General features: G+C 44.4%; 1 pseudogene; it reads left to right on the top strand.

Annotated features, from left to right (window-relative positions):
• Positions 1–12,895, top strand: part of LOC125518106 — a 28,591-nt pseudogene extending 15,696 nt beyond the window's left edge.
• Positions 12,896–14,472: the final 1,577 nt, after the last annotated feature.

The following is a 14,472-nucleotide window of genomic DNA, read 5'->3' as shown; positions in this document are numbered from 1 at the left end:
TACCGGTTGGTGTTACCAACCGGTACTAATGATCTACCGCACCCGTGGCCTGGCTCGTGCCACGTGGTTGCCCTTTAGCACCGGTTCGTGCTGAACCAGTACTAAAGGGGGGGGGGGGCTTTAGTGCCCACACTTTAGTGCCGGTTACCGAACCGGCACTAAAGGGCCTTACGAACCGGTGCTATTGCCCGGTTCTGCACTAGTGAGAGAAGGACCGAATCTGTATTTCCTCCCGCCTCTGGCTGTACTGCTAGACGCCGGCAGAGCAGACGGAGCAGCTGTCTTCTTTCCTCGCTTACAAGGCAGAGGAGAAGGACTACGACGCGCCGGAGAAGCTGGAGCGGCGGCGGGTCTCTTCCGCCCTTGCTGACGAGGCGGAGAAGGAGGAGGCTGGCTGCTCGGGCGCGCCGGCGCAGGCGAAGAAGGAGGCGGAGTGCCGCCATGCGCCGGAGAAGGAGCCGGCCGAGTGCCCTGATCGTCACTCGCCGGAGGAGGAGGCGGTGGAGGAGGCGGAGTGCCCTGACTCGCCGGAGGAGGGGGAGGAGGCGGAGGCGTCCAGTTCGGAAGGTTGATGAGCTCCTTCCGCCATAGGCATGGAGTCTTTAGAGCAGAACCCAGCCGAGTCTCCCCTTCATCGATAGGGTGGTCAAGCTGGAGGTCCTCAAATCCCACCGTTATTTCATCCACCATCACCCTAGCATATCCTTCTGGAATCGGCCGACAGTGAAAAGTTGCGCCGGGTTCAGTAGGATAAACAGAGCCAACAGCCGCCTTGACCTTCATATTAATCCATTGCGTCATAAGGTGGCAATTTTGAGACTCTGTGATAGCATCCACGGGATAGCTGGCAAGAGCCGTCAATACATGCTCCGGCCGAAGCAGCTCGGTGGAAGCCATGCTGCTTCTCCGCTAAAATGGCGGGGTAGCTTCGGGGGAATCTTCGGCAGTTCGTTTGCTGCGATTTGCTTCTCGTTCCTCTATCGCTTGTACCCTTGCGTGCAGCGCCTGCAGTTCGGTCCGCTGCACTTTCTTCCTCCTCTCCTGGCATTTGTAACCGCCTGCGTCCAGAAACCCAACCTTCCATGAAACGGAGCCTGGCGTGCCTCGTGTCCGTCCAGGGTGCTCAGGATTCCCGAGGGCCATTGTGAGCTCGTCGTTCTCTCTGTCTGGAACGAACGTCCCTTGCTGCGCTGCATCAATATATTGCTGAAGCCTCTTGACTAGTATATCCAATTGATCGTCCGTCCAAATGCACTTCCCTGATACAGGGTCCAAGGTTCCGCCAGCCCCGAAGAACCAAGTCCGGCAACGGTCTGGCCAATTCATTGTCTCTGGTTCGATCCCTTTATCAAGCAGATCATTCTCAGCCTTGGCCCACTTAGGCCAGGCTACGAGGTAGCCAACTGACCCCGTGCGATGGTGAAGCTTCTTCTTCGCAGCATTTTGCTTGTTTGTCGCCGACATCTTCTTACTCTTTTCTGATGTCTTGTGGGCCAAAAATGCGGGCCAGTCATCTCTGATCTTCTCATATTTGCCCTTGAATTCTAGTGTCTCTTTTTTATCGACAAACCTATTCAGGTCTTTCTTCCACCTCCTGAATAGGTCTGCCATCTTCTTAAGAGCAAAAGACTTGATTAATTGCTCTTTCACTGGCTTCTCCGGATCATCTTCTGGCGGTAGGGTGAAATTTGACTTCAACTCAGTCCAACGATCATTTTTCTGCATATCATTGACATAAGACACCTCAGGGTCTTCTTTAGCCGGCTTTAACCATTGCTGGATGCTGATCGGGATCTTGTCCCTAACCAGAACCCCACACTGAGCAACAAATCCGTTCTTTGTCCGGATGGGTTCAATCGGTTGGCCGTCGCGCGCGATTTCTATGATCTCAAACCTTTCACCCGAGCTCAAGTTTTTCTTCGGGGCTCGTCTCTTTACCGAAGTTGTGCTCAATCCGGAGGGCTAGAAAAAAGAACAAAGACGAGAGTTAATTAATATGTGTACATACCAAAACAATGAATGCATCAATTAGCTAGTCAGCACAGGCTTAACTAATATATATACCTGGCCGTACTCGGTTCGGTCACCGGAGCCGTCATCACGGTCTCCTTCTTGCACCAGCATTGGGTCACCGGAGCCATCCTCACGGTCTCCTTCTTGCACCGGCATTGGGTCACCGGAGCCATCATAATCATAGCCAGCTGCTTCTTCACCCTCTCCTTCCAGACCATCGGTGTCGTTGAGAAACAACGAGCAGACGGCATCACTTCCTTGTGCGATTATGTCCCTCAATAACGCTTATTTTGCTTCGTCTCGGGCGGTGTCCATAGTTTCTACAAATATTTACAACATGGCAATTATTATTCAAACATGACAGATAGATATATTAGTGGCAAACGTAGAACTAGCTAGCTAATCACAGTAAGGAATCATATTAATTAGTGGCCTCGACGCTGCTTCTCTAGGGTTTGGGGTGGCCTCGACAACGCTTCAAGGGTTTGGGATGGCCTCGAGAACGCTTCAAGGAGGGGGTAATATCGACAACGACGAGATACATACACGGGAAAATAATATTATCGGGGAGGGGGTATATCGACACCCCCATACGTGTTGAAGTTATCGGGGAGGGGGTATATCGACCCCGCCTCGTGTTAAAGTTATCGGGAGGGGGTATATCGACCCCCCACATGTTGAAGTTATCGGGAGTTTATATCGACACGACATATGTACATGGGAAAATAATATTATCGGGGAGGGGGTATATTGACCCCCCCACGTGTTAAAGTTATCGGGGAGGGGGTATATCGCCCCCCCCCACGTGTTGAAGTTATCGGGGAGGGGGTATATCGACCCCCTCCCCCCACGTGTTGAAGTTATCGGGAAGGGGGTATATCGACCCCCCCCCCCACGTGTTGAAGTTATCGGGAGTTTATATCGACACAACATACGTACATGGGAAAATAATATTATCGGTGAGGGGGTATATCGACCCCCCCCCACGTGGGAAAATAATATTATCGGTGAGGGGGTATATCTCCTCTTTTTCTTCTTTCTTCCTCTTCTTATTTTCCTTTTTCCTCTCATTCTTTTTCTTCTTCTTCCTTTCCTAGCTAGATATATAAAACTTTTCTAAAAATGTAACTTTTGCATATATAAAAGCTTTTCTTCCTTCTTCTTCCTTCTATTTCTTCTTCCTTCTATTTCTTCTTCCTAAATATATAAAACTTGTTTAAAAATGAAACTAACCTAAAATGTACTAAATCAGAGAACATATATAGATAAACTTTTCTAAAAATCTAACTTTTGCATATATGTATTTTTAAAACATCATTACAATTGAAAAAAATACATACATACATACATAAAAAAACATGTAAAAAATACATACATACATATATGAACATACATAAAAAAATACATATATCTAAAAAATACATACATACATATATATATATATATATGAAAATCTAAAAACATGTAAAAAGTAGCATGTATAATTAAAAAAACTTGCACGACGGCGGCGGGGCTGGCAGAGGCGCGGTGCTCACAGGCGGCGACGCGTCGGGGCAGGGGACGGCGGCACGGCGACGGCGACGGGGCAGGGGCGGCGCGTGTCGGGGCAGGGGACGGCGGCGCGCGCCGACGGTGTCGGGCGAGGGCGCGGGCGACGGCGACGGCGGCGGGCGGCGTCGGGGCAGCCTGGCGGCGTCGATGTGCTCGGTGTCGTCGGGGGCAACTGGCGAGGGAGATGTGAAAAATTTCCTAAGTGTTGGCTTATATAGCAAAGCCATTGGTCCCGGTTCGTGGCACAAACCGGGACCATTGGCCCCCTTTAGTCCCGGTTGGTGCCACCAACCGGGACCAAAGGTCTCTTTTCAGCGGCGGCCTTTGGTCCCGGTTGGTGGCACCAACCGGGACCAAAGGCCTTGCGCTACCCGTGGCCAAAAGTTTAGTCCCACCTCGCTAGTTGAGAGGGGCTCGGAGTGGTTTATAAGCCCCACTGCGGCTGCCCTCTCGAGCTCCTCTCAAATGCAGGCTTACGGGCCTAATCTCATATTATGCTGTCTGTGGGCCTATTGGGCCTTCTGCGGGCCTGAATCCTGGCCCAGGTTGGGTTTCTAGTCATATTCAGGCCGTGGAGGCCCAATAGGTGGCAGTTTTTTTTTTATTCTAGTTTTTTTGTTTTTTTTGCATTATTTATTTTCTTTTATTTTTTGCTATATTTTTTAATTCTTTTTGCCTTTAGTTTTAGAAAAATTATAAACTTTCTGTTAGTGTCATTAATTTTAGAAAAATTATAAACTTTCTATTAGTGCCATTAGTTTTCAAATTTGAATAGTTAAAATATGAATTCTTTGAAATTTGTGTGAATCACAAGTTTTTGATTAACTTTACTATAAAAATAGTTTTTTTGTTTTGTTTTTTGCATTATTTATTTTCTTTTGTTTATTTGCTTTAATTTTTAATTCTTTTTGCTTTTAGGTCAGCAAAATTATAAAGTTTCTATTAGTGCCATTAGTTTTCAAATTTGAATAGTTAAAATTTGAATTCTTTAAATAGTTAAAATTTGAATAGTTAAAATTTGAATTCTTTGAAATTTGTGTGAATCACAAGTTTGTGATTAACTTTACTATAAAAATAGTTTTTTTCCCATTTTTTGTTTTGTTTTTTGCATTATTTATTTCCTTTTGTTTTTTGCTTTTTTAAATTCTTTTTGCCTTTAGTTTTAGAAAAATTATAAACTTTCTGTTGGTGCCATTAATTTTAGAAAAATTATAAACTTTCTGTTAGTGCCATTAGTTTTCAAATTTGAATAGTTAAAATTTGAATTCTTTGAAATTTGTGTGAATCACAAGTTTGTGATTAACTTTACTACAAAAATAGTTTTTTTAGTTTTTTATTTTATTTTTTGCATTATTTATTTTCTTTTGTTTTTTGCTTTAATTTTTAATTCTTTTTGCTTTTAGGTCAGCAAAATTATAAACTTTCTGTTAGTGTCATTAGTTTTAGAAAAATTATAAACTTTATGTTAGTTCCATTAGTTTTCAAATTTGAATAGTTAAAATTTGAATTCTTCGAAATTTGTGTGAATCACAAGTTTGTGATTAACTTTACTAAAAAATGAACATAGATGCACCTATAGAGAAAATTCAACCTAAATTCATAATACATTTCTATGAATTTCAGAGAAATTCACTACAAATTTAGGTCAAATTCCCTGTATATGGGCATCTATTTTCACTTTGAGTGGAGCTCAACAAGGCAGAGAGGGACGGGCTTATAAACCGGTGTGAGCGCCCTTCGGTTAGCGAGGTGGGACTAAACTCTGACCGCAACGAGGACCAACCCTTTAGTCCCGGTTGGTGGCATGAACCGGGAATAAAGGGGAGCCTTTGGTCCCGGTTCAAGCCACCAACCGGGACCAATGGTGGTGGGCCAGGAGCCATGCCCATTGGTCCCGGTTCGTCCCACCAACCGGGACCAAAAGGTCCAGACGAACCGGCAGCAATGGCCCACGTGCCCCGGCCGGCCCCCTGGGCTCACGAACCGGGTCCAATGCCCCCATGGGTCCCGGTTCTGGACTGAACCGGGACTAATGGGCTGACCCGGCCTGGACCTTAGAGCCCTTTTTCTACTAGTGCAAGCAAGCCAGTGGTGTTTTATCTTATCTAGGGTGTAGTTTTATTATTGTCGTGTTGGGTTGAACTATGAACTATCTATATAAGTTGTAGTGATACTATGTATGTCGTGCTTGGGACCCGTTTATCTATCTTCAATGTGGTACTATCTAGCTCATGCAATGCTACTACTTATGCTACTATATTGTGATGTCTTATATCTGTTTTTTCTATCGAGTTGATATTGGTCAGTTGATATATATGGTGGTGTGTTGCACGTGTGCATGCATGTATCTAGGGCCACCCTAACTAGTAGGTGTAGGGTGCAAATTTTTGTGCAACCATGGACATGCAATTGAAATGCCCAAAAAAAATATTTCTGTGCTCCTAAAAATGTTGGTTTGAATTTTACCTCTGGCCATTATTTTTAGAGCAAAACATGAACATTTTCTTGGACCTATTTCAAGCGAATTTTAACTTGATCATTTCCAAAAATGTTTTCTGAGGCTTTCACATATCCCCATCAAATTTGGGTTCCATGGAGCCATAGACATGCATAAAAAGAATCACAAAACAATAGTGGACAAGCAACAAATATGTAAAGCAAAACAAAAAATACAATACATACGGCCCAACATTTATTCGACACAAAAATTTGGCTAAAGAAAAAACAAGTAAAGAAGTATATGTTTGTTAAAGGTTTATTTGCTGAAGCAACATTTTATTTTTGAGGTTTTAGTCAAAGCATTTTTTTAAAACATGGGCGCCTCTATGCTATAAAACTGGGATGGTGCCCCTACGCGGGTGGGCTTGTCTCAATTTGGGCCTGGTTATTTCCTCACGGCCCAACATCTATTTGGCAGCAAGATTTGTTTTTCTGAATTTGGGGGGTGTGCACTCTGTTAACTGAAGAACAAGAACAGAGCATGAACACTGGATATCTCTGCTTCGATTCAGTTACAAGAACTTTGCATGGCGCACATATCACATCCTATTACCAGAATATCATTGGTTCTGAATATCATTACCAGAACTCAGGCTTTACTTCACACAAATTCAAATTCAGCTTCTAGCGATTGATGAACATCAAGTAAAAGAAACCCATAGCAATGACACAACAATAAAACGCTCCAGCCATCATGTTTGCTTGGTGCTTCAAATCGATCAGCTGCTTTAGTTGCTTGCCCATTTTCTTCCATTCACACTTCACTTCAGTATTGTCCATCATCGAATCGGCTTTGTCCACCAAATGTGAGGCGTGTTCCACACCAAGTTGCCCCCCCAAATTGAAATTGAGCTCCTGTGTTGAAGCCTCCAATTTCAATCTCTCAACATACTCATCGAGCCACTCGAAATGTCCACATTTCTTCATAACTTGAAAAACAGGGTAAACAGGGGTCGACGGCGGCATGAACCCTAGATCAGATCCACCGCCCAAATTCGACGGAAAAATAAAGAAATCAATCCAGCTGCTTGGTGCGGTACACAGATCTAACCTGCCCCGGTCGTGGCTTGCTCAAGCATTTGACGAACTCGCGCCCACGGTTGCCATTTTCCTCCTTCACACAAGTCAAACGCTTCAGAGGCTCAATGCGCGGGCAATCGGGGCATCTTGTCAATGACACTGGACCGTAGTGCGGCCATGATTGGCGAGAGGCCGAAGTTGAGCTAGACATCACTCGCCGGCGGCGCGCTTCGTTGCCGGAGAAGAGGAAGAACAAGGTGGGGGAAAGGGGAAAGGGGAAGGGCAGGCCATGTGGGGTGGGCTGGCTCGGGCTCGTGGATGGCTCGGGTCGGGGCATGCTTATGTGGATAAGTTATGGGTCCCGCACGCATGTGAGTAAGTGGTGGGTCCCACATTCATGTGGATAACTGATAGGTCCCGCGTGTCATAACTCAAACCACTAACCCCTTATGTTTTGCATTTCATGGTTAAACATGGCCATGTCGCATTGGAGCTATTGTTGGCTGCAAATAGGTCGCACCAGAGATATTTTCGTCAACTACGTCGCTCTTCATCCAATTCATCTCGAAGACGTCGCACAGGGGTTATAGACCCATGAACTCAGTATCCTTGCTCGAATGGCGGGATCTGCAAGAACAGGTTACTGGGCTACGACTGTCCATGTAAGCCCGGAATGAAAGGCGACGGCAAGAAGTCTGCACCGAGAAATTCCCCCGGCCAGCTAAGGTAGCTGTAGGTAAGTCAACACGCACCAGAATAAACCTTACCTCTGCTGCTCCTTTGCTCCTGTTTGTTTTCCATACGGATATTTGAATTTGTACATATCTATACTCCTATTATTTATTTATTTATTTATTTATTTTGATTCCTCTCAACTTGAGGTACAAGCTGTTGTTAGTATCTGAACTCATGCACAAGACGCACACCCCACATGCATTTCTTGTGCGCAAGCTAGAACAACACCCACACCTTTCTAGGCGTTCTGTTGATCCCAGAGTCTAGACTCTGTCGGCAACGGGTACGTGCGTGCATCCACTACAGGAGAATCACATGTCCCCCTGTTGCTCGACGTAAGTCAAGTGTAAAAACACGGGTACTCGGCTTACTTCCTCGTAACCGAGGACTGAATAAAGGACGCACCAGTACTCGGCTTAATAGCCGATAGGCCGAGAGAGAAAAAAGAGATCTGGGCTTATAAGATGTACTCGGCAGGTTTTTTTTTACACAAGTGCTTATATATACGCGCATACACTCACCCTTATAAAGGCATACACACATCCTATCCTATGAGCACATTCGAGAGACTGAGCCGACATATCATCTTGAGATTTACGAAGTCATCATAGGCGCCTCGTCATTAACGGGCGTCTCCTCCTACTGAAAATGCATCGCCGGAAATCCTGAAATAAATACATGAATAATGTAAGCACCAGGACTTAAACCTTGGTAAGCTGGGGATACCACTGTCCCTCTAACCATCCAACCACATGTTGGTTCGCTCTCTTGCAGGCTATCTTCCCCTCACAGACGGTGACAAGTTTGTTGACCTATTTCCGCCGCAGGAGCCATATTTTGTCCAAGCCGGTCAGTTGCTCTCAAATGCGCCCTCCACATTGGCAACGCTGCCGGTTTGCGCTTGGAACAATCTGTCCGTATGCCAGCCAATCACCTCCTCAGACCTGAGACACTCTACTCCGCTGTTGGCATCTTTGCCAGCTCGTGCTTCCCTCTTGACGAACCCTCGCTGCTGCTTTTCTCCAAGCTTGCTGCAGAGGCATTGCCCACGAGTATTATGTTCACAAGATCTCTGATCACCTCTTTGGTTTCCATGTTGCCTACAACGAGATGGCTAATCTCTTTCTTCTCCATGTCATACAACGCCAACTCATCTCGCTCGTTATGCTGCCATATGACCGGCAGATGGCTACTCCATCGCCATCTAGCTTCCTCCACAAGTCCACTTACCACCACTTGGCAGCTGATCCAGGTTCCGTTCGACCTCGGCCTCGTCTTCGAGCATCTGGTTTGGTCAAGGCTAGGCTACCTGGTTACCATCCAAACCGGGCTGGCTTCCCACGGCTGCCGCTCCTACGGACGCATCAACCAATTCCCATATGATCTTAGAGTGGTTTCTCTAGTCTTAGTTATGGCATGCCTCATTGGTGGTGACCATAAGGCATACAATGTCACTGTGGAGGACGTCGGGTGTTTCTCCTACACTGGCGGCATGCCCTCCCACCGCGCCACAATCTACATCTAGCTCTGAGACTTCTATGACTATCGGAGGGTCTCGACCTCCCCTGTCTCCAAGGTACGCCATGTAAGCCGGGTGCTCGTGAAGTGGATCTCGGCTTACAGGGTATAAGCTGGTCTAATATAAGCCTAGAATGAGTGCGGTACTCGTCTTACAGTAAGCCAAGGTTAAAGTGACCTTCGATGAGTATGTTTCATACTCAGGTTTATTTAATTTTCCTTTAGTGGTGACCTATTTTTAAACAATTTAGAAAAACAAGTATAAGATCCAACTATGGGCAATATACTTTTGGGTGCCATGGGCCGTTTACTCTTACTCTATAAAGAATGCTAGGAGGATATATGCAGTGCACAAGCTGGCGCTATATATATACATACCGCGGGCCTGTTAATATACATACAAACACCCATTGTAAATTTTGACCCGAGGAAAAAGTGTTGAAACATACCTCGATAACTTCAGTAAAAATAGCATGGTACTTATGCACCGCTGATTTGATAACTCACGTACAAGCACCATGGTAACTTTTTTACCCGGGAAAAAATATGTTGAATAATATAGACCGGTAATTGTGTGTAAATAATGGTAATATACAAACAATAAACATGATAACTCACTTACAAACACTATTGTAACCATTTGACTCGGGAGAGGGAGGGGGGATTATTAGAAAATAAACCCCAGCAAATTTTGTGTAAAAAGGATGGTAATATAAGCACCACAGAGCTGATAACTCATGTAGAAACACCACGGTAACTCTGCCCAGAGATAAAAGTTGCTAAAAACCATACATCCGGTAACTTTCGTGTAAATAATATGGTAATATACGCACAATAGAGCTGATAACTCACATACGAACATCGTGATAATTTTGACGAGGGGGATTTTTTCTTTGAAAAACATAACTCCGATAACTTTTGTGTGATGATATGGTAACTTTCTATCGCTTACAACAGACGGTTCTGTTTATAAGCAGACTTTATCATATCTGCATGTGGACGTTACCTTGTGCCCCAAGCAAGACACCGGTGCTAGAAGGGGGTATTGCAGATTTGATAATTAACTTACAAATGTCATGGTAATTTTTTACCTAAACAAAAAAGTAGTCGAAACATACCCCCGTTAACTTCAGTGTAAACACCGTGATAAGTTACATACTGCGAGCATGATAACTTAAGTAGTCTAGCATGATAACTTTTGATCTGAAAAAATAAATTGTCGAAACATACCAACATGGGATCTAGTTTTGAAGTACTCATCGCGATGATTTTTTTACATGAAAAGGGAATTTGAATTGGAGCGACGGTTTGAGCTACAGAACATTTTGAATTATGAATTCCAATGAAATCACTGCTGATGTCAGCAATTTTTATGCATGCATGCATGTCTAATCAGTGCATACCTACATAATCTAATCATGTGAATATAATCCATTCGTTCATTCTCATGTACTGCTTTCAAATAGCGACGGCTCTATGTGGGGAAATAACAGTCGTTCGGATCTATACTTATACACACCTAATTTTTATTTATAACTTTGTGCGATGGCTTGAATCCATAGTCAATCCTACTTTCGATAGGACCAGTTGACAATTGAATCCAAATTTTCCCATTATTTGACTATCCATAATAGCGCAGAAAGAAAGCCCGGAGGAAGAGTGGCCTTGAGTTTCTCGCCCCTTTGCTCAGCAAATGTGAAACTTGGGATGACATCGTAAAGAATATACTGTTAGTAGTTTTATCAATAATTGGTCAAAATTGTGGCACATTAGATATTCCATTTATTGATGACATACATGACAGATTAGAGATTGCATTTATTGATCATGAAAAATTATATTTTTCACATGCAGGCGTTGTAGGTGGTATTTCCATCATTGTTGTGCTTGTGCTATTTGTGCTTTTCCTGAGTGGGAAGAAAAGGATGAGAGAATTCTTCATAAGAAATGGTGGTCCTATGCTGGAGAAAATAAACAACATAAAGATCTTCAAGGAGGAGGAACTGAAGCGGATTACAAAGAACTATAGCCATATTCTAGGAAGCGGTGCCTTCGGGGTGGTATACATGGGGTTTCTTGATGATAAACAACATATTGCAGTGAAGAAGTCCAAAAATGCTAATAAAGCACAGATAGACCAATGAGCACGGTTTTGTGTAGGCTGAGCTACGTGGTACTCTATATCAGGGCCGTCCAGAATGAACTATGTTGCATCGAGATGTGTGCAGGAGTTTGAAAATCTGCAACACTGTCACAACGATCAAACGCTTAATACTCTAAACTTGGCTTGGCACAACTCTTGTCGGCATCTCTGGCAGGACAAGTTCGTGTAGCACGTGTTAGGTGTCACGTTCTACTTACACATCGTGTTCCTGTAGGTGAGTTGACTCGGTGCTTGCTCGGTTGCTCACCGTAAGAGTGTCATGCTACAGGAAAAGATAAAGAAAAAGTGTGTCTTTGATACAAATGTCAGGAGAGAGAGTATGTCTTGCATGCAAATGACAGGAGAGATTGTGTTTGTGTTGTAGTGCGTCAGTGCTCATGGAGTAAAGAAATAGGAGAGAGAGAGAGAGAGAGAGAGCAAATGTCAGTGTAGAGAAAGAGTGCGTTTGTGCTGCATGCAAATGTCGGGAGAGGTGTCACGAGAGAGAGTGCGCGGTTTGTTCTGCATGCAGGAGAGACCCTGCTAATTACGCTGACAATGTCAGAATGTGGGCACATGATGCCTTAGGCGCACAGGTCTCAACGTGAAACGGGCGGACATGATAACAGGTACCGTGTAGCTCGACCTCCAGAGAAACTTTACTATAGACCAATTCACAAATGAGGTCAGTATCCAATCATGAGTCATCCACAAGAACATTGTGAGGCTCCTGGGTTGCTGTCTTGAGGTTGACGTTCCTATTTTGGTTTATGAGTTTGTCCCCAATGGCAGCCTTGAAGACATTCTCCATGATAAAAATAGGGTTGCTCTCAGAACTGATCAACGTCTAGCCATTGCGGCAGAATCTGCAGAAGGACTCTCTTACATGCACTCTAAGACCTCTACAAATATCCAACATGGTGATGTTAAGCCTGCAAATATAGGATGATGATTTTGTACCAAAGATACCAGATTTTGGAATATCAAGGCTAATTGCCAGAGGTAATGATCAACATAGTGACGAGGTCATTGGCGACAACAACTATATGGACCCAGTCTATCAAGAAACTGGCCTGTTGACCAACAAAAGTGATGTTTATAGTTTTGGTCTTGTGCTCTATGAGCTCATTACTGGAAAGAAGGCAATTGGTGGTGATAACTGTGGCTACATTATATATCATCTTGGGACAACAGAGCGAATGTGACATCTGGCATACAACTCGGAGAGGATGAGAACTTTGAGCTTCTCCAAAGTCAAATCAGAGAAGGTAAAGACTCTGAGGTTCTCCAAGTCTTGCTGAGATTGCAAGAGAGTGCTTGCACCGTAATGTGGATCAAAGGCCAGAGATGACGGATATTGCAGAACGTCTCCAGAATATCAGAAAGCGTTATGCCTGCAAATCGCCATCTCCCTAGTTGACAGGTGTATCAGCAGTGGGCACAATTGCTAGTTGAGTCTCATCCCTTCTCCATCGACATGAAGCTCATGCCCTGCAAATTTATATTTCAATTGTATTTTCCATTCTGCCAGTTCAAGGAACATTGGATATCTGGGTTGTCGCCTTCCTGATGCCCATGATGAACTATGCCTTTTCCAAAATATTGTTTTGTAAGGATGTCATATAAGCTGTGATGATGGATTTTCTTTCCCTAATAATTCTGTTCGTGTTGTGCAATAGAAGATGCACATTCTGCTCCGAATCTATTACAATTTTCTTTGGCCGTTTCCAATTTCTTTCACATTTGTTTTTTGATACAAAGGGTAAGGGCTCTAAATATCATAGGCGGGTCTTCTATTGGATCATATGTAATGTGCACCTCTTTAAAAATCTACTGGTCAGATGGATATTGTGAGAAAGACAGTACGACGTGTGTTGGTTTGAGGCAGGGGTTATGCGCCACTGTTGAACGTCTCAGTGTGGTCAGCTGGGGCGGCGACGTACTATACCAGTCGGCATGTAGCACCGTCAATAGTTGTGGATCACAGCTACGCCTGCAAGTCTTGATTTCCGTTGTTTCATTAACTTGTTTAGTAGGTCGATATGAAAGGGACGGTGCAGATAAGTCAGTCAAATTAAGCAAAGGAAACACACCTGTTTGTTTCAGAACAGTCGAACTAGTGGTCAGCATGCGTAGTAATTTGCGGGGCTATAGACAGGAAATTTCCACTCACGTTCCTACAAGTTCCCACATTAATATTTAAACTAAACAGGAACAGCTACCTGCTACCGTCTTGTTTAGTTGCCGTGCACGACCCGTATTCCTCACCGGACTATATAATTATGCAGAGCTAACCTACATACAACTAATTTGAAAACAAAATGAAGGAAAATGACACTTGAACTAACCTGCATTATCCTAGAAGAATAATGGCCAGCTACCGCATCTTGTTTGGTGAAATTTTGGAGTTATCTGTCTAACACCTGGAAACATCGCAGAAAGATAACGCACATCAAAAAAATATCAGGCATCTAAAAATATCCACCAAGGATGATCCTATTCTTAACGGAATGAAGTTTTTGAGAGATGACAACTTAGTGCTAGTTTGTAACTTACTGACCTGCTGGAGCCTATGTGGCGGTGGTCGGAAATGGCGAAGCTTCGGACAGGGCCGGAAGCTTTTCAGTCTTCATTTCCTCCCCGCACCTGCTTCAAACAAGCAGTGCCTGCTTCATGCAGCTAGCATGCCAATCCTCACTCATGATGGAATGGAACCATATAGTGTGCACTGTGCACAATTGGCATTGAGCACCGCCGCTCGCAACAATCTGAGCCTGGTATACATGCAAGGGGGCAGCCCCCTCTCTGAATCTATCTGGCCTGTTGGAAATTCCAGTGCAAGGTTAGCCGCTAAACCAGTGATAAAATTCACTCACTAAAAATCCCTAAATCGCAGAGCCCACAAACCAGTAGTCCAAGAATGATGAAGACCTCCAGGAGCTTCGTGAGCGCTGACGGTAGTGGGCGCTGACTCCACCCCCTTGGTTCAACCT

This window comes from Triticum urartu, chromosome 7, assembly GCF_003073215.2.
Source record: "Triticum urartu cultivar G1812 chromosome 7, Tu2.1, whole genome shotgun sequence".
NCBI classification, from domain to species: domain Eukaryota; kingdom Viridiplantae; phylum Streptophyta; class Magnoliopsida; order Poales; family Poaceae; genus Triticum; species Triticum urartu.
The sequence above is the reverse complement of the archived record's forward strand: the minus strand, read 5'-3'. Positions and strand labels throughout refer to the sequence as shown.